Source organism: Mustela erminea, chromosome 17 (assembly GCF_009829155.1).
Source record: "Mustela erminea isolate mMusErm1 chromosome 17, mMusErm1.Pri, whole genome shotgun sequence".
NCBI classification, from domain to species: domain Eukaryota; kingdom Metazoa; phylum Chordata; class Mammalia; order Carnivora; family Mustelidae; genus Mustela; species Mustela erminea.
In genome coordinates, this window is record NC_045630.1 from 61,844,329 (window position 1) to 61,869,624 (window position 25,296).

Consider the following 25,296-nt stretch of genomic DNA (forward strand, 5'->3'; position numbering starts at 1 on the left):
AGGAAACACATGGGCGCAGTCCGGGTGAGATCACAGCTTGCCTTAAAATAAAATCCATTCCTTAAAGGTGCCTTGTAAACTTATATTTTGCATTGTGCTTTTAATTCACGGTAAAACCACAGCAAAGAAAAGCAACTTGGTGCGGAATAGCAGCGCCAGATAAGTTGGCGTTGATGCTAACTAGCCGCATAGCATTCCGCTGTTGTTTTGGAAATGGCCGTTTTCATTTTTTCCTAGCCATAGGGATGGGACGTGGGCACTGGTGGTGGGGTGGGGGGTGGGAAATGCCACTGGAGAAATTTAGGAGACGAAGGAGGCTTTTCCTCTTACGTTGGAAGCTACGGAGATTCGTTCGGACCAGAGCAGGCTGGTTGGCCAATGCTAGTGTTGGCCAAGGGAGGCAGGTGCACCAGTAGGGCTCTCTCACCGTCGTCCAACCTCAGTGAGAACTCAAGACTGGACTGGGTTCCAGGAGGAGCATGGGAGAGGACTGACGAGATTTATTTAGGGACATCACAGGGGTGACATTCGAAGAGAAAGGAAGAAGGATGGATCCCTTTATAACCCGGGGGTGTTGCGTTGTCTCCATTCCCGAGACACCAGGGGATCTCATTATTGCCGGTGGCTGCTGCTTGAAGGCCACTAACTTTCCTTCTGGATGTACTCAGGGTGCCTTTGGGGTGTTAATGTGGTCCCACAGGCAAGGGGAGAGGAGCAGCAGCCGCCCCTTGCAAGGTCATCGTGGCATCTCCCCACCCTGCTGTTGTCAAGCCTCTACCTCATTCGCTACTGATGTGCATCCTGAACTTCAGACGACCTATATTTAGAGTATGCAAAAAGGGTAGAAAGCAAATGGCCTTTCTGCGCTAAGGTCAGAGTTCACCTGTACTTGATAATGCCGCTTTGATCTCCAGGACCCTGCCTGTCGAGATCTATGGTGTCTGTCAACCAGCTTCGCCCTGCACTTGACCTTTTGCTTGCCTGGACCTGTAGTTACTGCCAAGACTCTAATCCCTCAGCATGTCACTTCTGGCAAAAAAAAAAAAAAAAAAAAAAAAATCCCAAAGCCAGAGATTCAGACATTCCAGATTCTGCTGTGGCCCCTCACAAAGGCATTTAATATAGAGGCTTTCTGAAATTAAAAAAACAAGAGGGCAAAGAAGTGGTCTTAGGTAATTTCAACAAATTATAGAGTCAGTGATGCAGATCTTGGCAACAGCAGTTTGCTTGGCCAGAGTCTTCCAGAAGGTGCTTGGAACCCCAAGTGGATTCTAATAGAACTGGTGGGGATGGAGAGAATCTTTGCTGCAGCTCCCTGTTTGGGGGCAGGTGACCCTTCAGAGATCAAAGATAGATGCTTATCTCTTATCCGTGGGAACATTCCTCAGCATGCTTTCCTTCGATTGGCTCGTTTTGGTATTTTATCGCCCTGGCAGCTAAAAAGTGCTTCCTTACGTCCAGCTGGACTCTTTGCTACTTAATTTAAACATTGATTATCCATCCCTTGTCAACGTGGGTTATTTTTCTGTGGATCCTTTCCAGATGTGCACGTGGCTTTCACAGTGCGGTGAGCCAACCTGGACATGATATTCTTGGGGGCTTGACGGCTACATAGGACATCGGGACCGCTGGCCCCAGACTCGGGAAGAGCCTGCTTGACCTGGGACGAGTTGCTTTCCCTGGCCGGCACCCCATCCCTCACCTCTGAGGGAAGGGAATCCATCGCACCATGGCTAAGATTTCCAGTTTTGGCGATTGTGTGCTTTTGCTAAGAACGCTATATCCGAACAGCAAATCTGTGCTTGGCTGGTAACAGACACAGAGAGGATTCATCAAGCTGGATTCCATCCTGAGGATGGCCGTCCGAGGGTTCTTTCAGCACTGACTAAACCTTTCAGCCAATGCACTCTGTCCCTCCCAGGAGTGATCTGTCCCTCGTAGAAGCCAGTACGGGTGCTTGGTGGTGAGGTCCCTTTCTTCACTGAGAGCAGCAAGCACCTGGCCCAGGAGCAGGTGGGACCAGCTTCTAGTCCCTTCTTTGCTGTCAAAGCCAATGTATTAAAATGCCTCTGTGATTCCAGAAGGAAAACAAGTGCCCGTGAAGAAGAGGTTATAAATACATCCAATTATAAATACATCCCATTAAAAATAGATATTGACAAGCGGCTCCAGGCTGTGTTGGGCTTGGCCGAGGAGAACAAAGTAGCCGAGTGTCCAGAAAGCAATGCGGGTGACTGTTGAACAGCGTGGCTTTGGACTGCGTGGGTCCACGACATTTGTGGATTTGTTTTGATAAAAACAGCACAAGACTGTGATTGGTAAGGCTTCCAGTCAATAGTAGGCTGTTAGTGGTTAAGTTTCTGGGGGATCAAAACTTCTATGTGGATTTTTAAACTGTGGGGGGGGGGGTCGGCAGCTCCCCTAACCCCTAAACCACACAAGGGTCCACTGTAATATTTTCTTGAATGACTCCTTGCTGATATCTTTGTGGTAGTAGATGGTTCTTAACTAGCTACTAAATCCTGTAGGGTGGTCAGAGAAGGGTTTGGTCTGGAAAGTTCAGTAAAGGGGGACCTGGGTGGCTCAGCTAGTTAAGCGACTGCCTTCAGGTCATGATCCCAAAGTCCTAGGATGGAGTCATGCAATCGGGTTCCCTGCTCAGCGGGGAGTCTGCTTCTCCCTCTGACCCCCTCCCCTCTCATGCTCTCTCTCTTCCCCACTCTTGGAAATAAATAAAATCTTTTTTTTTAAGTTTTTTTTTTTTTTAATTTATTTGACAGACAGAGATCACAAGTAGGCAGAGAGGCAGGCAGAGAGAGAGGAGGAAGCAGGCTCCCTGCGGAGCAGAGAGCCCGATGTGAGGCCTGATCCCAGGAGCCTGGGATGATGACCTGAGCCGAAGGCAGGGACTTTAACCCACTGAGCCACCCAGGAGCCCCAATAACATCTTTTTTTTTTTTTTAAAAGAAAGTTCAGTAGGAGTAGAATTAGGACTTAATAAATATTTATCTTCTTTGTATCACAGGACTGACACAGAAACCCCACTGAGGGGTTAGGTGCGACCATGTTTTGGGACTTTGGAAAGAGAGAGTGGCGGGCACTCACTCTCTAAAAGCTCCAGGGAGCCCCTCGCAGGTGTGGCCGAGGGGACGGTGCCCCCGGAATCAGAGGGCCTGGGCTTCTGCCCTGGGTGCAGCAGGTCCTAGTTGGGTGACCTTAGGGAAGTTCACTCCTTTAAGCCTCAGCTATACAGGGGCGCCTGGGTGGCTCAGTGGGTTAAGGCCTCTGCCTTCGGCTCAGGTCATGATCCCAGGGTCCTGGGATGGAGCCCCACATCGGGCTGTCCGCTCCGCGGAGAGCCTGCTTCCTCCTCTCTCTCTCTCTGCCTACTTCTGATCTCTGTCAAATAAAAAAAAAAAAAAGCCTCAGCTATACAGTAACGCTATGTGAGGCGATGGATAAGAAGGCAACCCAGCATCGTATCTGGCATGTGGGAAAAACTTGAACACTAGGTCCTCGCAGTGGCCATCTGGGGTCCGGGCTGGTGGAGGGACCACAGTGCGATGGCGGCCGGCCATGCGCCACAGCCGAGAAGCTCCCAGGACCGCTCAGGCCCCATGATGAGCTCCTGTCCCCACTGTATGCGTTTGCCAGGGCCACCATGGCGGAATACCACAGACTGGGTGGCTCAAACAGCAGGAATCCATTTTCTCTCGGTTCTGGAGCCCGGAGTCCAAGCTCGAGGTGCTGACAGGGTTGGTTCCCCTGAGGATTCTGCTGGGCTTGCCAGCGGCTGTCCCCTGGCTCCGTCTTTGTGGGGCCATCCCTCTGGACAGATGCATCCGCGGGTCCCCCTTTCCTCTCCTCCTCAGGGCACGGGTCAGATTGGACTATGCCCCTCCCCCCCCCTCAATTTAACGTCATCATCTCTTTAAAGGCTGCCTCTCCACGGTCACATCCCGAGGTGCTGGGCTTAGGACTTCAATATAGGGATTTGCTGGGAGGCAGACGGAGCTCAGGCCACAAGGCCCAGGCCCTCACGGAGCCTGCGAGGAGTGAGCGATCGCAGGGGCCATGGGGGGCTTCGCGATCCAGCTCCCATCTGGGAGTCAGCGTTCAAGGTCAAGCCTGCCTGGCCCTCCCCCTTCCTTCCTCTTCTGAGAGGAAGACTGAAGCTCACACCTCCCTTGTGCCGGCTGAATGCCTCTCCTTTTTAAGAGATCCTTGACATGAGGCTGTTCAGGCTTGTGAACAAGGACACTGACGTCCCTGGGTCCTGGGGTAAAGCCCTGGGCCTCTCCGGTGGGAGGGAACCTTGCATAACCACCTCATCAAATGGCTTCTGAGCACTGAAGGCTCTGCTGCCGGATGGCCTGGGTGAGGCCAGGAGACAGAACGCCAGAGCTCCACCCTGAGGGGACCGAAGGGGGTTCCCATCTCCTGTGCCTTCCGCTTTTCTTCCCTCAGCACCCCTCCCGCGTGGTGACTCATCCAAAACCCCATACACTCAGCCAGCTGTTTGGAACAGAAGAGATCACCACAGCCAGAGGCATCTCGGGCCCAAACTCCCTCCTCCCGCCTCCTCCCTCTCCCTTCCCCTCTTCCTGTCCGTCTGTCTGTCTCCATTTTATTGCTCCTTCTCCAAGTCCCTCTTCCCCCCACCCCTTCCCATTCTTACCTCTTTTAAGGCTTAATTTGGTTATCTGGAGACCGGTCAATGTCTGATCTATGAAAATATTAGTATTTCCCAAACTAACAGTTATATCAAAGCCCTTAACCCTGTTTTTTCCTTAAACACGATCACTTTTCTTATCATTCTTACCTAGAGTACTAGGTACTTATGGACAGGGACCATGTTGTGCCCTCCACGACCCTCAGCTCAAAGCCTTCTGCGTAGAAATACTCACACACTATTTGAAGAAAGCAATGAGACTTTCAAGGAAAACCATACACTCCGAGAAGCTCAGGCCTGCAGTTAGCACTGGGGAAACCTTGTAAGCCCCTCAGTGACCCAGACCTAGAGTTGCAGGGAGCGATCAGCATGGGGTTTCCTCATCCTGGGGCTGCAGCTTGAACCACTGAGGTTAGCCACAGATACGGCCAGCTCGCTTATTTAGAGAACAAGCAACAAATATGACTTTTGACAGTAAAAGAGAAAACAGAGAATCGTTTAGTTTTTGTAGATATAAATGCCTGGGTAAAATACACCCCCTTATTAACTAAAAATGATTTTATCATGATTATGTTTAAAAATATTATCTTCCCCTCTTTTGGCTTCGGAGTTAGAAATTCTGAGTTAGAAATAAGATGGGGACAGTGGGCTCTGAGCTTGGTCGTCATCTCATTTCTGTCCCTTGCTTGGCCAGGGGAGAAGGTGGGGGCTCCTGAGGACATTGAATGAATGGCCTTGGGTCTCCCATCTCTGACCTCACCTACACTCCTCTCCACTTAGAAATAAGAAACAAGGATTGGGCGTAAGTGTGAAACCTCTACTTGTTCATTCATCTATCCATTCAACAATTACTTACTGTTCTTTTTGCCAGGTCCATGTGGTACAGAGATGAGAAAGTCACAATCCCCATCTGCAAGAAGTTCACAGTCTACTGGGGAGTAGACGTGCCCCCAAATCATTCCTGTATACCGAGCTACTAGAAACAGGTATGTAGCACTATGGGAGTGCCGGAGAGGGTCTCTATCTTTGCATGAATAGAAGAGACCTCTGAACGAGGCCTTGAAGGACGAACACAGTTTTGCTGGATGGTATGGTGTGGTTAGGACCACCTAGTACTATGGTATCCAATATGGTAGCCACTAGCCACATGTGGCTGTTTGGATTTAAATTACTTAAAATAAAACAGAATAAAGAACGTAGTTGTTCAGTTGTTCTGGCCACATTTCAAGTGCTCAGAAACCACACGTGGCTAGTGGCTATCATATTGGACTGGGAAGATATGGAACATTTCCGTCACTGTAGAAAGTTCTATTGGATAGAGCTGTTCTAGACAGAGAGGACATCGTGCTGATTTCCCAGACACCATTAGCTATGGTCTGAAAATGCTTCTCTGAGCCTGCTTTCTATGCTACGAGCCTCGGAGCCTTCAGATCTGCCTGTGGATAGAGAGTAGCCCTTGGGGCAAGGCCTGGAAATCTGGGTACCCAGGGATTACAGCATGAGGCTCGTGGGTAAGCCCTCTTCGTGGGCCATAGACTCTGGGGGCTGGGCTGTGCTTCTGTGCCCAGGCGGTCATCAGCGAGGATACACCAGCTGACCTGAAGGCACACTACCTTGACATCTCCATTGGACACCCAGTGGGCATCCAAACCTGAACCCCTCGTCTCCCACGCCCATCTGCCCCCCTGCAGTCCTGCCTGTCTCAGGTGGTGGCACTTCCATTCTTCCAGCTGTCAGGCCCCGACCCTGCGAGTTGCCCTACCTCCTCGCCTCACTGCCCTATCCCTCCACCCAACCTCTCTGTGCGTCCTGGTGGCTCTACCTTCCCAGGATGGCTGGGGCTGGCCACTTCTTAGCGCCTCCATTGTCGCTCTGGTTTGAAACTCTACTATCCGTCACCTGGATTTCTGTAGCAGCCTCCTAACTGGTCTCCCAGCCGTCCCCACTGGCCCCCTCCCATACCTTCTGTCCCCAGTAGAGCAGCCAGAGTGATGCTGCAGTTAAAAGTTAGGTCACGTCAGTCCTTCACTTAAAAATCTCCAGATGCCCCCATTTTACTCAGAGTAAAAGTTAGAATCCTTAACAATCTCCTATAAAACCCTTGGTGACTGTAGGACCTGGCCCGGTTCCCTCTGTGACTTCAACTCCTACTATTCTTCCCTTGTGTCCTTTAGCGACAATGGCCTCCTCCCTGTTCCCGAGGGCCTTGGCTCTGGCGTCCCCTCTGCACGGAAAGTCTTTTCTCCGGAGAACCGTATGCCAACTCCCCTCTTCCTTTGGATCTTTGCATAAATGTCCACTTCTCAACAAAGCTTAAACAATCGTATTTACAATTATAGTATTAGAGAAACCCGCACGCCCCCGTCTTTGCCCGGCGCACTCCATCCGCATTAGGCTACAATACTCTTTTCTCAAATAACATGTAGCACCTAGCCTGCCTCTTCATTTATGGATTGAGGTGCCTCAGTTTTGCTTTTCTGTCTCCCCTCACTAGAACATAGGCCTAGTGAAGGCAGAAGACTTCATCCGTACGATCACTGAGAGATCCTATGAGACTAGAACACACAGTGGTCGGTGGGAAGAATCCATCTCTTGCTCTCATGCTTGGCTGCTGTCTGCCACTGGGGAGAGGGTCTCCTGTACGTAGGAGCCAATCAGCAGCCTGGGTTGGCAGCCCTAGCTTCTCCTTAGGATTGCCAAGTTGGGCTCCAGGAATGAACTGACTTACAGAAATTCTCCAACTGAAGTTCAGCCCTTAGGTGAGCTGACTCCAGAGGATTCTTCTGCTTTTCTGAGGGCCCTGGGTTGGGAGAGAGTTGGAGGGGGCGGTTGGAGCTATAAGGAGGGGCTCCTGGGCAGGGTGGTGGGTTAGGGACCTCCGATTGTGTGGTGGAGAGTGCAGCCCACTTGTAGGATGTGTCCAAGGCAGCTGTTCTGTTTTCAAAACTGCTCCATCATGCCCTCCAGTTGTAAGAGCCTCACGTGAGCATCTCAGATGATTCAGAAGCTGAATGGGAGGGGGGAGGAATTCGGGCGTCAGAGCGGAGCTTGTCTATGGTGGATGTGGACTCTTGAGTTGAGCACAGAGTGAGGGGAGGGCACTGCACGCAGGGAATTGGAAGCTCTGCCCCCCCCCCAGCCCCCACCTCTAAGCTACGGATTTCTCATCCGTTCAAAGGGAACAGTAAAGCCTGCTGTCTGCCTTTCGGCATTCTTTGGATCAAGTGAAATAATGTATATGAAAATGTTCCAAAAAGAATAAAGTGCTTTGCCAGGATAAAAAATTGCTTTTATTCCAAATGGTAAGTCAAGGGTGAGATTTCTAGGAAGTCATTTGTGTGGGCTGTTACTTCAAATCCTGTCTGTTAAAAAAGAAAAAAAAAGAAAAGAAAAGAAAACAGATCCAAGCCTGGCTTGTTCAAGGAAGAGTGGCAGTGTGCTAGTTGGTTTCTCAAGTCTGGGGTCCGGCCATAGCCCACAGTGGTCATTCTCAGATGCACATACACGGCTTGTCGGAGGGGATTCCTTGCTTGTCTTGGGATGGGGCTGTGGCTTTGTAGAAAGCAAGACCCGTGCTGCTTGGTCATGATGGTGGAACCGCTTGCCTTGAGCTTCACTGGCATCAGTCAGGGATGGAGGGTAGTTGGGTTAATAACACCAGTTGTTCCAGGACCTGAGTGGGGAGCAGTAGAGAAAGAGGAGGGAAGCTTGTATCTGTAGGACATCTGTGCCTTGCCAGGGGCTATCATTACTGTGTACCTTACAACACACCTGTCTCTCTCTAAGGTATGATTATTCTTATTTTAAAAATGAGAAAACTGAGGCTCAGAGAGGTTAATAATCTGTCCTGGGGCCACACAGTTTACTGGTAGCTGGCAGAACTGGCATTGAACTCAGTCTGTCTGTTTCAAAAGCCATACCCTTGCCATGGTCCTCTGCTTCCCGCCATGCTTGGGTCAAGGAGTGGGACTCCAGTTTGGGCTCCTTCCTTTATCTTTTTTTTAAAAGGATTTTATTTATTTATTTGATAGACAGACATCACAAGTGGGCAGAGAGGCAGGCAGAGAGAGAGGCAGAAGCAGGCTCCTCGCTGAGCAGAGAGCCCAATGCGGGACTCGATCCCAGGATGCTGAGATCATGACCTGAGCCAAAGGCAGAGGCTTAACCCACTGAGCCACCCAGGCGCCCCTGGGCTTCTTCCTTGACATGTGTGACCACAAGCAAGTCATTTAAACGTCTCTCATCCATTTCCTCAGCTCCAAAAGGCAGTGGTCACTTTGTCCCTCGCTAGATGTTTGTAAGCATCAAATGAGATGATGTGTGTGGACGGATCTGAATGTTGCAAAATGTTGCATGCAAGTGAGGAATGACTACTATAATTTTGAAAGTGTTGCTTTTATCCTGTGACTGTCTTGCTCAAGAACCTTCCGTGAGTCACTCCTCCCTGACCTGACGGATTCTGGCCTCCCCAGTTCCATGCTGGGCCCTCACTGTCTGTCCTCCACTAGCCTTCCTCTGTGTTCCGGTAAATGGTAAATGTCCATTACCATCTCTCTGCCAACACGGCAGTCTCCCCACCTTTCAGACCTGACACACATATGGTCTGCCTCCTCCCGGAAGCCCTTCCTCACAGCCTTACCGGTCCGGGCTACGTGGCTTTTAGTGTGCTGCCTGAAGCCCCGTGCAAGTGCTCTCTCTTTGTTTCATAAGCTTGAGTACTTCTCTGTAAGGAGGTTTATTAGTCTTGCAGGGTTGAGATCGTGGTCTTGTGTTCTTGCAATGTCCTCACGGTACCTCATCACTCAGAAAATGTCAACTGATGGACTGATTCAGAGTCTTGGACCCATGTTTCCACTTTCTCATGCGGTGGCGGGTCGTGGAGAGTTCTGGCAGCTTTTCCAGGCAGCCTCCTGCAGCCCCTAGGTCTCTTCTGGAAGAGGCAGCTTCCTGCCTGAGCTCACAAGGCGGCGCCTGGCTTCAACCTGCCCCCTCCTGTCTGCTTGGCCAGACTGTCCTGGGAGAGGGCCAGCTCCCAGCAGAGCTCCCTGGGTGAGAACTCTGACCTCAGCCATCTCCCTACTCTCTGCTCCTTTCACACGCTGCGCCCAGGCTGGGGGCCCTGCCCTGGCTCGTCTTCCCAGAACCTTGAGAAAAGAGAGCGCACAGTAGGTGCTCAATACTTACACTTTACCAGGACTGGCCCTCGATCCCAAAGAAGGCTCGGGAAGAATCTGCAGACCCAGATTTCAAGGCCTGCCAGGTGCTTTGTATGATTGGAAGGAAGGTCCAAGTACCCGGAGGCGGGGAACGGAACAGAGAGTGTGGCTTTGCTGCCTGTCACATCGGTTTGTGCCCTGCCACTGGGCATGTGACTCCATCTCTAAGGGCCTCAGTGTCCTGGTGTGGAAGTTGCGGATGACAGTGACACAGCCATCACAACGCTGTTGCGAGCATGGCTTTAAACTCCATCTCAAATTCTATCTGCAAGGCCCGTGTTCAGGGCTCAGCTTAGATGTCGCCTCCTAAGAGAGACAGTCCCCCACTCTAAGGAAGTCCCTGGCGTTGTCACAAATGTAGAGCCCTGTTAATCCTTCCCAACACTTCTTGAGATCTGTGGTATTATATTTGTGTCTGTGTGTGTTGTTTCCCTCCTGGAATGTAACCCCCCCTGCCCCCCCAGGCAGGGAACAAGGGACCACTTTAGTCTTACTCACTGCCATATCTCTAACTTCTAGAACAATGCCTGGCACTTAGTTGGCCTTCAGTATATTTTCGTTCCCTTTCTTTCCCTTCGGCAGTAAATAGCATGTGGTCTGTCTCAGTGTCTGGAAGATCGGGTTTTCCAGCAGCTTCTCAGCCAAAGGTCCGAGCATGCGCACAGCAAAGAGACTCCAGGAGGAGACCGACCAGTGGGGGCCAGGGAGAGACAGGTGCTGGAGATCTCTTAATCTGAAGCAGCAGAACAGATGCTCTAGGTCTCGCTAATGAACTGGTTCGGGGTGTCCTCTGCCTCCGCAGCCAGACACCTAGAATCCTCAAGGCTGTGGGACAGGTCTAGGCCACGCCCACCCGAACCCCCGGAGAGCTGCAGGGCCATGGGCGTCTCTGGGGAGAGCAGCCGGGTTTTGCCGTCCTTCCCTGCCCCCCCCCCCCCCAGGGCTTAGTGAGCACCGGACATTCCCGCAGGTGGCCTGCAGGACACTATGGAAGCTGTGACCTTCCTCACCTCGCTCGTGTGCCGGGAAGATGGCCATGAGCGTGTGCAGTGGGGGAGGGAGGGTTCGCGTCAACTCCTGCTGAGAGCACAGAGAGTAAGGACAGACACAAGGGAGAGGGAAAAGCAGAGGCGAGAAGGAAGGGGAAGGTGGAGAGGGTGAAGAGAAATGTCGGAACAAAGGATTTTTTTTTTTAAATCTCTAAAGGTTTGAATTGGTGGGAAGGAGCCAGTTAACAGGGAGAGTTTGAAAACTCAGGATCACAGGGGCCTGAAGGGCTAATCACAGGCAGAGTCTAGGGTGCTAATCTCGGGGCGGGCGCAGGTCTAAGGGGCTTCCAGGAGGTGGGACATAGGGGACTTCTCTGTGGACATCCAGCGGGGTGACCTGGGCTGGCCGAGGGGGCCAGGCATGGGCACAGGTGGCACTCTGGTGGAGAGGGAGGTCGGTGATGAAGGGACATGGTTATGTGCCTCCTGACGCCTTCCGGGGATCAAACCTCCCCTCACCTCCACCCCCACAAAAGCACGTTCCCTGGGCCGCATGTGATGCTGGAAAGCCACCCAGTCTTACCGGGCCTCATACAGAAAATGCGGAGAGAGGGCTGGATGCTGTCCGAGGTCCTTTCTGGTTCAACAACCGTTGAAGTTGCTTGTGACGGGTTTAATGGCTCTGCTGTTCGCGGGGGTCTCCGGAGGGAACAACTTTATGCAGTGATGCTTCTGACTCCCAGGGAAGCCTCTGGCCAAGCCTGATTTGGAGGACGCGGCTTTGGGATGGTGGGGAGGCGTGCAAGTGGGTATTTGTTTGCCCTCAGGAAGCTCTGCTGCCCGATCTAGGTCTGGTTGAGCCAAGCACCGCGGTGACATCGGTCTGCGAGGCGAGACGTGCTTCCAGCACCGGCGCCGGGTGGCACACACAGAAGTGACAACAGCAGAAAATTGGCCGGGTGGGGCAGGGGTTGCTGGTGAGGTGATCGGATTTCTCAATTATTTCTCTACGCCGACTGGTTCGGGCTGAAACAGCAGCTGGGGCTCTTCAGTTTTGCAGGGAGGAGGTCTCAGGAGAGATGCTACAGGCCATCTTTCAATTTGGACTGGGCGGTAGGGGGGGGGGGTTGCTGGGTGATGAATGCGTGTGTAAAAAAACAGCTATGGCTTTATTTTCCAAGCTGGTAGAGCAGGTCATGTCAATGACATTAGTTTTTTTTTTAAAAGAAGCAAAGAAAACAAGCAAAATACTCTGTTTGGGTCTGTAATAGTGTTCATGTGTGTTGTCTGTTGGGGGCAGGGGGCTGAAATCCCAAATCAATAAGGTCATTGAGTTATCTCCGTCAAGGGTTTAAGGCTATTACTTTAAGTGCGCACCGGGCAGTCGGCTGTGCTGGCGGTAATCAGCTTCGGCCTCATTGGGCATATTGATCTCCTCCAGCGCTATCTGGTGTTCTGGAAACATCAGCGACGTCTTACCCCTACCCCTCCTCCTCCTCCTCCTCTTCCCGAGGCTTCTGAAAAGCAAAAACACAATTCTCTCTGCTGGCTGCGCGGCAAGTTTTCCACTTCACATCATCATCATTTGTTCTAAAAGCAAAATGCAATTTTCTGCGACTCTTTACACTTCTGTGTGTGCGCGTATGTGTGCTCGCACGCGCACACACACACACACACACAGCCTCTGTGTTCAACAATGTGCTTTTTAATATAGCGAAGGAGCAGAGACAACAGGTCTACTATAGTCTCCCAATATCCCAGGGCAGGGAAGCTGTTCCCAGTCCAGCAAGGAACATTGTGCCCATTGAGGCGGCTGCCTAGCTCTGGGCGGCTCACAATCCCGAGCTTTGTGACCACCAAAGAATCATGGCCTGTACCCGTCTCCTTGGACCCCACCCTGCCGGCCCCCAAAGGTCACTGACAGTGATGTCACGGAAAAGCATGTGGTTGCAGAGCCCGTCCTCAGAAGCGCTGGAAACCTCGGATCCCGCTCCCTGCCATCGCAGCCCCAGCCCCGAGCCCTGGAGAATCTCTTAGGTGCCCCCAGCCTTGAGGTAGCACAGCAGGGGAGGGACACCCCCCCCCCCACCGGCCTGAGTGGCCTGAGTGGGACTGTAAGCCCAGAAGGTGTGGCAGTCTGCCAGCTCCACTCTCCATGACACCCATGGGAGTCAGAGAGGACTGAGCTAGGGGAACCCTGACCTCTCCCCTTAGACCTCCTGCTGCTCATCGGCTTTAACCCTGTTCTTGCCAGACTCGATTCCATGTCTTGCATTCGTTTGCTTTTTTGATCCCTCTCTCACCCCACTTTACCCTCTGCAGAACTGACAGACACAGGGGTACGTGTACACACACACACACACACACACACACACACACACACACCACTGTTCCCATTAAACCACTCTGAGAGGGTCAGCCTCATCCGACTCAGGCCAGAGAACCCACCGGAGGGGAGTAGTGCTGGAGCCTGTCCACACCTGCCTAAGGCTGGGGACAGGGAGCTCCTGGATGCTCTGGGGCAATAGAGAGAGAATCCTATAGGAAACAGCAACATTTGTAGGAAAATCCCGCTGACTGGCGGCTGTCCGTGGGTCCAAAGCATTCCACATACATCAGAAAGGAACTGTCTCAGTTACATTTTAGCGGTAAAGAAAGGCGGGTCTCCTTGACGGGGGCAAACGCTTGGGTGGTCGACTTGAAACCAGGCTTTGACTCCAAATCTGAGAGCCTCAGGATTATCCTGAGGCTTAGTCATGACAACAGGTGACCAGGGAGGATTGTCTGCGCTCTGGAAGGGACGACATGGGATGCTGAGTGTGTGTGTGGCAGGGGCTGGCGTTTAAGGAATCGGGAGCCCCATGATGTACTTTCCTTAATGTCGCCTTCCCTGGCACTTGTCTCTTCCTCTCTTCCCGGGACCAGGACCTTCCAACTTAACTCTGCCCTAACCTCTGCTGGGGCTCCCACCGCCCAGCGGCCCACTGCTGGCAGGACAGCTCCCCGGCTTCCATCCTGACAGCTCTACTCTGCTTCCCTCCCCACTCAGGCCTCCCTCTGCCTCACTTGCTGTGCCTCAAACCTCCGCGTACTTCTGACGGCCAGCCTGGGCGTTGGCTGTACCCTTTGCCTGACACGTCTCCTTCCCCCCACTCTTTTCGGGGACCTCCTCTGATCTTCTGAGTCCCAACTTGTGACGCTGTCCCTAATCCTCACCCCCATGGTCTTCCCCAAACACTGCACACCTAACCTTGCTAAGTATGATCACAGCTGTATTTTAGAAGGATCACCGTATCGGTACTGTAGACATTGGCGGATGATCCGCTAAGGGCTGGGAGAGAGGACATTTGCAGTCTGTTGGCAACCATTCTGGGGAAAGGGTCCAGGGCGGGGGATGGGAAGAAGGGTTCTTGGCTGGGGGTGGGGACAGTTTCTGAGGTGCCGCCCCCATCGCCACCAGGGTCAGACTAAAGGAGGCTAGCACCTGTCCAAGATGGGTTTCAAGAAAGTTTTCCTCTAGGCCAGGGGCTTCCTGAGAAGACCTTTGGAAGACCCTTTCAACCCTTTAACTGATTCTGTTATAACTGTGACATCCTTCGGGTTGCTCAGAAGGCAGGAGCTCTAAAAATAGAAAGCCTTATTATTACTGATTAAATCTCTTTCCACCTACAGAATTTTCTGAAAGTAACAAGAAGAGGAAGCCTGAGTCTGTGCCGAAGCGTTCAGGGAGCAGAGATGTATTGAGAGGTGATGAGGGAAGGCACAGAGAATGTGAGGCCAGGCAGGTGAGAAGGGGTTGGGGGAAACCCACTGATCAAACACACGGATGGGTAAAGGGACTTTCTGGAGGGTGTGGTGCCTCCCAGGGATGAGCCCCTGAACGTAGAGTTCCCACTGAGGCCATTGCCTGAGCCATGGGAGGACAGCGGGCCTCCAGGTGCACCCTGCTGCCCACCCCCACCCCCCCAGGGGGATGCATGAATGCTCCCATGGCTGTGATAGGTGTGCAGCTCACTCCCCCACTCTCCTGCCTCCTGATGCATTTCATGCCCATGAAGTTGACCTGCAAAGCCCACCTACAGCCTTGCAGTTTCCAAGGATGGCATCCACGGCGGCTAAGGACCTATAAAGTCATATGAAGAGATGAGACTGAAGGAGAGAAGACGCAGAAAATACCCTATTTGCACAGTTTATATATTTTTAAAAAATGATTCCCCCAAAGTGAATCAGGGTCAGGTATTACAAACCTGGATTCATCCTGTAGCTCTGCCCTAGAATAATTTAGAATGATTTAGAATGAAAAAGTCCAAGTTACTTTCCATATGTCTCCTGTAGGTTCTCTTCGTGGCTTAGTTCCGTGGCCTTGGTGCCGTCCCCAGGTGTCCCTGTAGGAGCAGCCTTATCGCCACGGACCACACCAGGACTTCGCAGTCAGGCTTGAAACCTGGCTCTTCTAATAACCGGCTTGGGCTCTGAAATGGAATTATTCCAAATTGCCATTTGTTCATAGGTTAAAAATGACTGGATAACAACATTTTCATGTGGCTCGACATCAGAACTCCTCTGAGTTTCCTTTTCCACAAAATGGAGATCATGAAGGAGTTGCAGCTTAACGGGTAGAGAGTTTCAGTGTTGCAAGATGAAACGAGTTCTGGAGATTGGTGGCACAGCAGTGTGAACGTACAATGTGGAAACTTAACCAAGTAGACGTTAAAGATCTTGGTTCTTTAGTGATTGAGGAATCAGGCGGCATCCAATCCAGCATCTAGGAAGGGTTATGAAAGACTTACAGTTAGAAGGGTGCAGAGACAAGGAGGTTATACTAGGTGATGAGAAGCTTACTTTTTCTTTAGGGGGTGTCAGGGGTTTTATAAGGCAGATCACCTCCCCAAGGCTGGTCAGGAGGTTCCCGATTGGCTGGTTTACAATTCCTTCTCTGGTAGAGCAGAAACTGTAATTGAGTTGACTGGGTTTGGTGACATGGGATTAGCATAAGCAACTCCATTTTGAACCTGTCATCAACACTACTGGACTCTGCCCTTAAAAGTGGTGAGCTAGTTGGGTCCCCTGGGTTGCTCAGCCAGCTGAGTGTCTGCCTTCAGCTCAGGTCATGATCTTGGGGTCCTGGGCTTCCTGCTCAGCAGGGAGTCGGCATCTCCTCTCCCTCTGCCCTTCCCTCTTATTGTGCTCTCTCTCTCTCTCAAATGAATAGATAAAATCTTTAAAAAAGAAAAAAAAAAAGGTTGACATGCTAAGTTTTGCTATGTTTTACCACAGCAGAGGTAATAGGGGCGCCTGGGTGGCTCAGTCATTAAGGGTCTGCCTTCGGCTCAGGTCGTGATCCCAGGGTCCTGGGATCGAGTCCCAAATCGGGCTCCCTGCTCAGCGGGGAGCCTGCCTCTCCCTCTGCCTCCTGCTCCCCCTGCTTGTGTGTGCACTCTCTCTCTGACAAATAAATCTTTTTTTTTTTTTAAAGATTTTATTTATTTATTTGACAGAGAGAGATCACAAGTAGACAGAGAGGCAGGCAGAGAGAGAGAGAGGGAAGCAGGCTCCCTGCTGAGCAGAGAGCCCGATGCGGAACTCGATCCCAGGACCCTGAGATCATGACCTGAGCTGAAGGCAGCGGCCCAACCCACTGAGCCACCTAGGCGCCCCTCTGACAAATAAATCTTAAAACAAACAAACAAACCCAGAAATAATAAAGTGGCCCTCACCTCACATTGAAGATGGGCTAAGAACAAGTGTGTAACTTAGCACAGCTCCTGGTGCACCGCAGACATGCAGCTTGATACATGTTAACTAACTTGTTTTCTTTCTTTCTCTCTCTCTTTCTTTCTTTCTTTCTTTCTTTCTCTCTCTCTCTCTTTCTTTCTTTCTTTCTCTCTCTCTCTCTCTTTCTTTCTTTCTTTCTTTCTTTCTTGTAGTCTCTTTGCATGGAGCCCAGTACAGTGCTTGAACTCACAACCCTAGGATCTAGACCTGAGCTGAAACTAGGAGTTGACATTTAACCCGCTGAGCCACCCAGGCGCCCCCAGGTAAATGTTAACATTTATTAGTACCGTTAGTCTTGATAGTTTCTGGTTCCCCAAATTGTGATTCTCTATCTTAGGGCTAAAATCAAGTTGTTTCTCTAGGAAAGGGAAACCCTATAGGGCAGCATCACCTAGCAGAATCTCCAAACACATTCCTCACTGGCATTAGGTTCTCCCTGCGCCTCTAATCTGCATGTCTTTATAATAAGAACAGAGAATGCTCATCTTAATGCAAATGAGTTCACTTGAGCCCGCAAAACTCCAGGGAACGGGTCTAATTATTTTCATCACTTGTCTGAAGTCGCATAGCTAGTAAGTGTCACTCCACATAAAGCCGTTTGTTCCAGAGCCTATGTTCACCCCCAAGTCATGGCCTCCCCCCAGCCCACCATTGCTTTAGAATCTCTAGCTTATGGTCCCTTTCGGCAGCGGGTCTCTCTTTACCTGTGGCTGGTGAAACTCCTTAGGTCTTCTTCTCCTGTAATGCCAGCCAGCAGCTCAGATTTGCAGGACGTGTGTATTTCAGATGTAGGAAGCACACGCCTGGGCGGTGCTCCCGTCGGGAGGACTCTGGAAGGGCTCTAGAGGTCACTGGTTATGCATGAGACCACTCGGTTCCGACGTGTCTCCCCTCAGAGCTCTGTGGGGGACCCCCTTCTCCCAGAAGTTCTGTTTAGTAGCTTTGCATGGCTCTTCCTCACCAATTAACTGAAGTAATATAGGCACAGAATGAGAAATCCTCGAGCAGTGAAGACCAATAGCAAATGAAAAGTAGAGATGTCCTTTCCTTTCCCTCACCTCTGTCTAGTCTCTGGTTCTTCTGCAGGTGATCTCCAGACTTGAACCATCAAAATGCTTTAATGCCTTGCTCTTGGTTTTTCAATTTTAAACAGGGTTTATTGATTTCTCACCGGAAGAGAGGAAGACTGTATGTAACTCCTTTGCAGTAACTGTAACCCTCCTAATTTTACTTTTTTGTTGTTCTTCCCCAGCATAATTTTATTTTTTCAAATGTTAAATAATATATTTAAATTTGTATTTCCAAAAGATGATCTTTCTTGACACCTCAACTTCAGATAGTACTTTCTGATTTTGCAAAGTGAGGAATTCACCTCCCAGCACATTTGGATGTCTATCAGCTGTTCTCTTGCTTTTCCATTGCTCATTTGAAATATTTACACTCTGTTCCATAACTATAATTAGGTTTCATATGTTTGCTGTAGATGCTGATTTTACAGATTAAAAATCAACGAGTATTTATGTTATGAATATTTAATCATTATTCTCCCCAGAACCAAGCGGTGTGATTAGACCCATAGAAAGATGTCGTTCTCTCTCTTTTTTAAAGATTTTATTTTTATTTATTTATTTGAGAGAGAGCGAGTATGAACAAGGTGAGGGGCAGAGGGAAAAGCAGACTCCCCACTGAGCAGGGAGCCCGATGCGGGGCTTGATCCCAGGACCCTGGGATCATGCCCTGAGCTGATGGCAGATGCCTAATCGACTGAGCCACCCAGGTGCCCCTAAAGATGTAATTCTCTTATCGAAGGAATTAAACATGGAGGCCATTTGACTGAGGTAGCTGTAATTCTTGATAGCCTACCTAATTAAAACCTAAACCAGAGTCAATTCCTATCAATGTACTTGTATCCAAGAAAGCAAAATTTGAGTGCAACCAATCACAGCAGCCAACTAGGCTTTCCTAAATATGACAACTGCTTCAGCTTTAGAAGAAATAATTTCCTTGTTTTGCGTATATGTCTGCTCTATAAAACTCTCTCCTCTAGTTCCTGTCTACTAGGTGCCCCTAACCATTTTAGGCTTGCCACTGGTGGATTCCAACTGATGTCTGCTCAAATAAACTCTTCAAAAATTTAATAGGGCCCCTGGGTGGGTCAGTTGGTTGGGGATCCAACTCTTCATTTCGGCTCAGGTTCTGATCTTAGGGTTGTGAGATTGAGCCCTGTGTTGGGCTCCATGCTGGGTGTGGAACCTGTTTGAGATTCTCTCCCTTTCCTTGCGTGTTCCCCCACCCCAACTTGTGGGTGCGCGCACGCTCTCTCTCTTAGAAAAAAAAATTCATGTACCTCAGTTTATCTTTTTAACACTATCTTGTTAAGACTTTCCCATTCAAAGGAGAATGTTCCCAGAATCAATGTCAGGTGGATTCTGTTTTCATACCTTCTGTCCATGCTCAGAACAGTGACACATTTTTATTTTTGTATATTTAGACTTTTTTTTTTTTTATAAAACTTTTTGGTAATTTCATTTTCCCTGATATTCCTAACTAGCTTTCCTTCTCATTCACAAACAATGCTATTCTTTTTTTTTTTTTTGAAAGATTTTATTTATTTATTTGACATAGAGCGAGAACACAAGTAGGCAGAGAGGTGGGCAGAGGGAGAGGAGGAACCAGGCTCCCCACTGAGCAGAGAGCCTGATGTGGGGCTCGATCCCAGAACCTTGGGATCATGACCTGAGCTGAAGGCAGATCCTTAACCAACTGAGTCCCCCAGGTGCCCCAGTGCTATTCTTTTTAGATCATCCTGCTTCTCATTCCAATTTCTTGTTACAGGAAATTTCCTTGATTTTTAAAAAAATTAAAATAAAAAATCAAAATCAGCTGAAACACGAAAGTTATGAACACTCCTAGCATGGGTGGGGGCATCCAGAAAGCAGCCAAGGTGTTCCAGGTTTCCCGAATCATAGAAGCAGCATGAAATTCCATGTGGCCTCCTGGAGAAGGAACTGGATCTGGGCTTCGTGTTCTTGTTTGCATATACCACTTAGTTCCTCTGAACCTCGTAAAACAGGGGGAAAAAAATCAGCCTCCATAAAACAATGATGGGTATCATTTTATGGAGCATGTATGAGGTGCTAAGAACAACACTAAGCACTGTGTATACGTTACCTTGGTCCATCTCCAAAACAACCCCATGAGCTAGGGCTAACCATCATTGCAATTTCAGACACAAGGGGCTGAGATTTAGCAAGACTAAGCAATTTCTCAATGTGGTGAGTCGCAGAGGCAAGGCTTGAACCCAGGTGGCCTGACTCCAAAATCCACACTCTCCTGAGCTGTGTTCTGTTTCTGTGAAAGAACATCCCAGCTCCCTTTCCACAATTACTACTTGCCAGTGACCCTGTGAGCGTTTTTTCCATTAAGTATTGATAGTAACTACTTCCAGAGCCATGAATTTTGAGGGAGGGCCCTTGACTCTTGAAGACACTCTTCTCAAAGGGGTCTGTCCTCCTTTCCTAATGTGCTTGCTTGTTTTCTGGGTCCCTAGAGAACTGTCACAACAGGATATCAATTCATTTCACTTCCAGGTTACTTTTACTCTCTCTGAGCCCCATGCTCAACGTTCAGATTTCTCTTTGTTTGACTAGAGTATGCTTTCTTTCTTTCTTTTTTATTTTTTAACAAGATTTTTATTTATTTATTTGACAGAGACAGAGAGAGAGAGCGCACACAAGCAGGGGAAGCTACAGGCAGAGGGAGAGGGAGAAGCAGGCTCCCGCCAAGCAGGGACGGGGGGCGGGGGCATGATCCCAGGACCCCAGGATCATGACCTGAGCCAAAGGCAGAGGCTCAACCGACTGAGACACCCAGAAAAGCTTTCAAATAATCACTATTAAAAGGTTGCCGTGGATGTCAAATGTCTGATCTTCTGCATACAGTCTGATACGTGTTGCTTTACAGATAACCAGCTTTGTTTTTGCTAAATGTTTAGGTTTTTATGTATCTTTGACGTTTCTAAGCTCTTACTGGGATATATTTGAGTGGAGGGTCTGATCTGTGGTTTTCGTAAGCTCCAGGCATTGTCCTTCTTCGTTTTATCATCTTCTCTGTTCTCACTTTTGGGAATGCTCATTAAAAGGATGGTCCACTTACTGAGTTGATCCTTTAAGTCTCAACTTTTTTTTTTTTTAAAAGATTTTATTTATTTATTTGACAGAGATCACAAGTAGGCAGAGAGGCAGGCAGAGAGAGAGAGGGAAGCAGGCTCCCCGCTGAGCAGAGAGCCCGATGGGGGGCTCGATCCCAGGACCCTGAGATCACGACCCGAGCCAAAAGCAGAGGCTTCAACCCACTGAGCCACCCAGGCGCCCCTAAGTCTCAACTTTTTGTCAAAAATTTTCCATCTCTTTGTCCTTCTGATTTACATGGGCTGGAGGTCTTTCTGAATTTGTCCTCCAGTCGTTCTATTGACCTTTTTCTCTTTAGCCGCTGTATTTGTCATTTCCAGTCTCTTGCTGTCTGGATGTTTTATTTTTACAGTAACTTTTTTTGTTTTATTTGTGTACTATCTCCCTGAATCTTTCTGAACACGGGAATTAGAATCATTTAAAAAGTCTCTTCTGTTTTGTTTTCTCTAGGGTATTTTATTTCTTCATCTAGATTCTTCTGTGATGCTGATTTTTCTCAAATACCTAGTAGTCTTTGGAATTCCACTCCTATTTTTTTTGAATGAAGGAGAAAGTTTATTAATCTCTGAAGCCAGCATGAATTTCCTTTGTGGATGCGGAGGCCTGTTTGTCTACCAGAGGCCTCTCTCCTCAGTGGAAGACCATTAAGGTCAGAGACAAAATGTCCGCACTCGTGCTAGTTAAAGTCTTAGAGATACAAAGATCATATGTATAATGGGATCAATTAAAATTTTGATAAGATTTGGTGAGAAATAGCGGGGTTTATGAAGTAGTGTAGTGGGAGGATTTAATTTAGATTGGAGTTTTAGGAACGGATTTGCTGATGAGGCGACATTTATACTGGGTCCAGGAAAATCGGTTGGAGTTGCCTGATAGAGTTGGCCTGAGAGCCTTTCAAGCAGCAAGGATAGCGTGGTTAAGGCCCTGGGGCAGGAAGGGTGTGGCATGTTGTAGGCACTGGAAGGACAGCTGGGCATCTATGACACAGTGACAGAGGTCAAAGAATATGAGTTTAGTGTAAAGAAGTAGCCAGGGGCCAGGTCATGGGACCTTAAAGATCAAGTTATGGTAAAGGAAGTTACTTTTCAGTTCAATTACATATCCTTAAAGGATTTTAATCATAGGAGTAATACAATCAAATCCACATTTTTTTAAAAATCTGGCTATTGTGTGGCTAATGGAATGGAATGGAGGGCTAACAGTGGAAGTGGGGGAAAAGGAGGTTTTTGTAGTAGTCCAGGCTGAAAAAGATGGAGACCGAGCTTGGTACGTTAAAGGTGAAGAGAAGGGGCGCCTGGCGGCTCAGTTCTTAAGCGTCTGCCTTTGGCTCGGGTCATGATCCCAGGGTCCTGTGTTCGAGTTCCACATTGGGCTCCCTGCTCAGCAGAGAGTCTGCTTCCTCCCTCTCTTGCTTCCCCTGCTGTGTTCCTCTCTTGCTGTTTCTCTGTTAAATAAATAATCTTAAAAAAAAAAAAGATGAAGAGAAGAAGTGACAGAGTCGGGTGAGGGATGAAGTAAAAGGAGCAGGAGGGGGTATCATGACACACATCCAAGTGTCACGGATGACTCACATTGCTGGCTTGAGCAACATGGTGACTAGAGAGGCCATGTGGGGGTGGAAGACCCTGGAAGAAAAGCAATTTGCAGGCAAGATCCCGTGTTTAGTCGGATTATGGCAGGTGTGAGATGGTTGTGAGACATCCAAGCATAGAGGTCTCGAGGGCCTGAGAATCCTTGGGTCTAGAGAGGATCGTGCCCAGGAGGCCGAAGGATCAATCTTAACGGGAGAAGACAACAGTCGGTGGAGTGGACTGCTGTCCCGTTGTCGAAGAAACGGTAGCTAAAGCGTATTAATTCAAATCTGAAACAAAGAGGTTTTTGGGGACGTTGGAAGGAGTGGTCTTATCAGAGTGGTGGCCGTGGAGGCAGACTATGTGGACTGAGAAGCGAGTGGGAGGTGAGCAGACTGATGGCGGTGGGGGTCGCGGGGAGGCTGCTTAGCGCCTTCGGGAAAGGGAAGAGAGGAGCAATGGCTAAAGCGAAGTGCAGCAGAATACAGATTTCCGCACCAAAAGTATTCCCTAGATTATGCCTTGAGAAGGGCAGGAGCCATTTCCTATACTTCGTTCTGTCCCCTAGGCCAGCACAGTGGCTGGAATGTGGGAGATAATCAAACCATGCTTATTGAACCTCCAGGAATATACGAAGCCTTAGAGGGGGAAGGGCTCTAATGCTCCGTGGCAGGGAGAGCCGGCTCAGCACCTGGCCTGCAGTGCATCACAGACCGTCTGTCAACAGTTGTGACTTGTGTGACTTGCCACCGTCAGCCTGACCTCTTGGGGTTAAACTGCTGAAGGTTCTACCTGAGAAGGAGCAGAAGGCTCCCGTGGGCCTGCTGATAAACCCCAGGCTTGAACAGTCCTCTTGAGATAAGAACAGACGTTTCCTTACGTTTAACGAGTACCTACTACGCCCTGTGTTTTCACGCATTTTTCTCATCTTTTCACAAGTCTCTCATATTCCCAACCGCCGTTCGCATTTCACAGATGAGAGCATGAAAGCACCGAGAAGGTAAATGTATTTCCTGACGGGCTGTCAGCGGCCGAGTCGGGATTTGAACCCAGGTCTTCTGATTCCACCGGAGGCACACAGGGCTCTAGGAAGGCGTATGGGAAATCCGCAGGATAGAAGAGGAGCAAGACGGGTTTTCACGGTCCAAGGAGCTTGAGAGCTCATCTCTTCAGTGACTTTTGAGGGACACGAAAAGCAGATGGTAATTAAATGCTCACGGGCGGGCGGAAGTGGAGGAGAGAGGAGGGAAGGATAGCGGAAGAGCTTGAGTCATTCATGGGACGAGACCCGGTGGTTGGGCCCCCGAGGGGCCGCACCAAGGGGATGCTCAGAAGACCTTCGTTTTTGGCTCCAGCCTTACAGCTTTTCCAGGGAGGTGGGGATTCCAGGATTTTTGTTTGTTTGATTCGCTGTTCCTCAACTATGTGCCTTCTAAAATGTATGAAGGGAAGAGGCTGTGACCACTGACGTACCAAGGGCAGGAAACAATACATCCAGAGGAATAAAGAATATTTTGTTAAAATTTTAAAAATATTTTAATTATCTTTCTCCTTGTAAATGTAATCGGTAATAGGAAAACGTAATAGGGAACTCATAAAATATTGAGAATTTTGCAGAAGAAAATAAAAATCACCTCAAAATTCCATGACCTAGAGTCAGTCGTTCTGTGAATTCTGCCATCTTCCAGTCTAAAGAATATTTTTGAAGAAGTCCAAGGCTCCTTTGAGTTCACATAAAATATTTAAAGGAAACTTAGACGGTCCCTCCTTTTTCCTGCAGGCAATAACATTGATGTTACATGAACAGGGGAAGAGAAGAGCCTAGTTTTCCTTAAAAATCCCCAGAAAAAGAATATTCTTAGCCACTCATGCTATGACATTCCAGGGGACCCCACATCCTGGTAGAAGGGAACCCTCCAGTTCCAAATATAAACCCTCCTCTTCCTCAGATCCAACTCGTCTCGTCCTGGCAATGGTAGAAACATCTATGTAGTCAATAAACCCCAAAATAGCCACTCAATTTGCCCTTGAGGCAACTACTATTTTACAGAAGGAGTGTGAGCCAAAAGAGGAGCTAAAGCCCAGAAGGAAACAGGCTCTCTTCACCCTGATGATCATCTCAGGACCTTCCTTACACTGATGAACCAGCAGGAGGGAAGAAAAAGGGAATGAAGGTTAAGGAGGAGACAGTTAGGGACCATTGGAAACGGAAGCTCTTTTCATAACAGAATCGTAAAAATGTCTGTGAACAGATGTTCTTGTCTTTAAAAAAAAAAAAAAAAAAGCCAAGGATCTCACAGCTGGCCGGGGGTCCGCTGCACCCAAAACCGAAGATAGTAAGACTCCGTGGTAGAAGGCAATGTGGATAAGACCCCCAGCCTAGCACCTGCGGCCCACAAGAACTCGGGACGCATGAATCCCCTTTCTTGCTGCATCTAATGAGCTTTCCTCGCCCCGGTAGCCTCCTGGGCTGTGCGGCATGTCCTCGGAGGGACAGACGATATTTTAAGAGAGTAACGAAGTTTGATGGTATGGAAATCAATGTTGGCATTGACCTTCCATTCGCAGTGTGCAGACCCGGGTTCTCCACATCGGCAGGACTCGTGGAGCACGTCGTCAAGCAAGAGGCCATGCCAACCCGAGTTATAAGAGTTCTCCTTGAAGTCGTTCATCGGTGAGTACGAATAAAACCCATGTCTCTAGTTTTTTGGTAAATTCACGAACTGCTTTTGCCCAAATTTTTGCACATGCTTTTAGCTTAAAAAAAACAGCGGGGGCTAACAGGTTAAGTAGCCAGGGGGCATCGTCAACTGCAAGAGTTGCAGAAACTCTGGAGATACTCAGGATACACGCCAGCCAGCAGAGCCCAGCCAGCAGAGGCTG

General features: G+C 49.3%; 1 protein-coding gene across 2 annotated transcripts in view; it reads left to right on the forward strand.

Moving 5' to 3' along the window:
* Positions 1-25,296, forward strand: part of RXRG (retinoid X receptor gamma) — a 128,745-nt gene that overhangs the window by 50,056 nt on the left and 53,393 nt on the right. Inside the window, exons 3-5 of one of the 2 annotated variants that reach the window (XM_032318470.1) lie at positions 5,544-5,658; positions 14,550-14,662; positions 24,982-25,087. The gene's annotated coding sequence lies outside the window, so the exon portion shown is untranslated. Of the gene's footprint in view, positions 1-5,543; positions 5,659-14,549; positions 14,663-24,981; positions 25,088-25,296 lie in introns of those variants that run through there. The other variant, XM_032318469.1, reaches the window with a different exon arrangement.